Here is a 2131-nt window from a genome sequence, read left to right on the forward strand (position 1 = left end):
CTCTGATTTCCAATGACTTCTTTTCTAGGCAACTGGACTAGTGTAACTCATCTTGCTATCAAATAAATACTTATGAACAAATTCCAGCTGGACAGTTGCCATTGAAATGGGAGCTAGATAAAATCTCTATCACTGTAGGGCAGTGCTTGTCTTCTTGTGTTATACAACACTATGCCTTCCAGTTATATTTGGAATGCTGAGAAATGAGCTAGTGTATGGTCATATTTTTTAGATTTCAATGATGAAAATGTTGTGCCTTCCTCCTTGCCTTGCAGGCTTCAGAGAAAATGGAAACAGATTTTTCCTCAAACTTGAGAAAGGAGTAGGCTCCACTAAAATTATATCTATCTTTCTTATGGATTCCTGGGAAGTCAGAAGCATATTCAGAAATCCACCCACCCATCCACTATACTATGAAGCTGGGTAAGTTGTTTAGTCAAGTTTAGACTGGTGCCCACTGCATATGTTACAGAAAATTCTGGGAAAAGAGGTGGCATTTAATACATAAGAGGAGCAGTAGCTATTGTCAATCTATCTGGTGTCACGACTCTTTGATTGGGCCTTGCATACATCCACATAACTCTGGCCAGCTCAATTTCTTCTCAGTACTTCAAGGGTGTGGAAATGGAGAGAGGAAGATAAAGGACATGTGGCACGTGTGCTGTGTGTGTTAGTAACATATCCATCACAGCTGTGGGAGCTGAAAGGAAAAGGAAGGAAGCAGGTGAAATCTGTTGAGCTCAGAGGAAGCCAGCATGTGTTTGAGTGCTAGCAAATGACAGATTTTTTCTTTAAAAGTCTCTGCTCTCATATTGTGAGAGTGGGACAGGCATGCCATTATTAGATACCACCTTTATGGAGCAGTAAATTGAGCTTACTTGTTTGGTTGCAAGTTTTGGGGAGAAATCATACTGTAACAGAGACAAAGCCTGGTGCCATCACTGAGTTCCTCTGGAGCAGGGAGTATTATGGACAGGAGCTGCATGTAAGGAAAAAGAGCAAGGGAATTTTTGCATAAGTTCAGTAGTTATAGCTACCAGGATATAACAGAAACAATTCTGAATTTAGCTTCAATACTCTTTGGGGCAGAAGCAGGTTCTTCAATGTGTATGCCCCATTGCATTATAATTTTTGCACAGGTTTCTAAAGTACATGTGGTCTGACAGAGATTTCAGGGGAAGCCACGCCAGCTGTGAGTCTGGGCTCTTAGGCCTAAAGTGGCAATGACTTTCTCCAGTTGTGGCTTCATGCACAAAAGTGTAAGAAATACCTTATTTTGTCAAACCTAAGGCCCACCTAGACAGGTAGCTTTGCCTTGGACATTAACAGCAGGCAATACTACATAGAGCTAGGACATGATCCTGGCCATTAATTTTTGCATTCCCCTCATTCTCCCTCAGCATCCACAGTCACTGGATTAAAATCTCGGGGAGGTACACCTGTGGCTATTCCATTACCTACTTTGGAATGGCTGTCCATAAAAAAAATGTGTAGCCTGTATCCTAGTCCCATATGACCAAAATTTCACTACAGTTGTGTTTGCAAAATAATTTTTTTTTGTTTGTCTGAAACCTACCTTGCAGGCAGTTTGAGTGAGTGCCCATACTTGTAGTATTAGAAGGTTTGGTAACTAACAATCTGCTCTCACTTTCTCAATTACCTTCATGATTTTGCAGTTCTCAGTTGTATCCCCCTCAGCCTGCATGTCTTCAAATTAGGGAGAGAAATCTCTCCTCATAATGCAGCTGCTCCATCCCCGTGCTCGATGAAACATGAGTGCTTAAATGTGGATACAATTCAGTCTCTTGGTAGCTGCATTCCCCAGCTGTCTGTCACAAGGCAGAGCTGGCTGCCCAGTTAAAACAGCCAGAGTGATCACAGCATAACTCTTTTGAGCACCTTCTATCTGACCTTTTTTAAAGCTGTAGCAAGCAAATTCCAAGAACACATATGGGATGAATGGCAGCAGCTTTCTCTGTTTGTAGGTGGAGCCTGGCCAATTCACAGCGATCCCTACGGATGTTCAGCTTTTTCTTGGCCTGAAACCAACTGTTACACAGGGCCAGATCCTCACTAGTTGCTTGTGGAGTTTCTGGTCATTTGGGTTATGGTGCTGGCCAGACACCCATTG

The 2131-nt window shown here is 42.4% G+C and overlaps 1 long non-coding RNA gene across 1 annotated transcript in view; it reads left to right on the forward strand.

Moving 5' to 3' along the window:
* The first annotated feature begins 357 nt into the window (after positions 1 to 357).
* LOC115949341 overlaps positions 358 to 2131 on the forward strand; it is a 102128-nt gene continuing 100354 nt past the window's right edge. Inside the window, exon 1 of the long non-coding RNA XR_004082853.1 lies at positions 358 to 423. This is a non-coding gene — a long non-coding RNA (uncharacterized LOC115949341). The remainder of the gene's footprint in view (positions 424 to 2131) is intronic.

The sequence above is a fragment of the Geospiza fortis genome, unplaced genomic scaffold (genome assembly GCF_000277835.1).
Source record: "Geospiza fortis unplaced genomic scaffold, GeoFor_1.0 scaffold54, whole genome shotgun sequence".
Classification (NCBI taxonomy): domain Eukaryota; kingdom Metazoa; phylum Chordata; class Aves; order Passeriformes; family Thraupidae; genus Geospiza; species Geospiza fortis.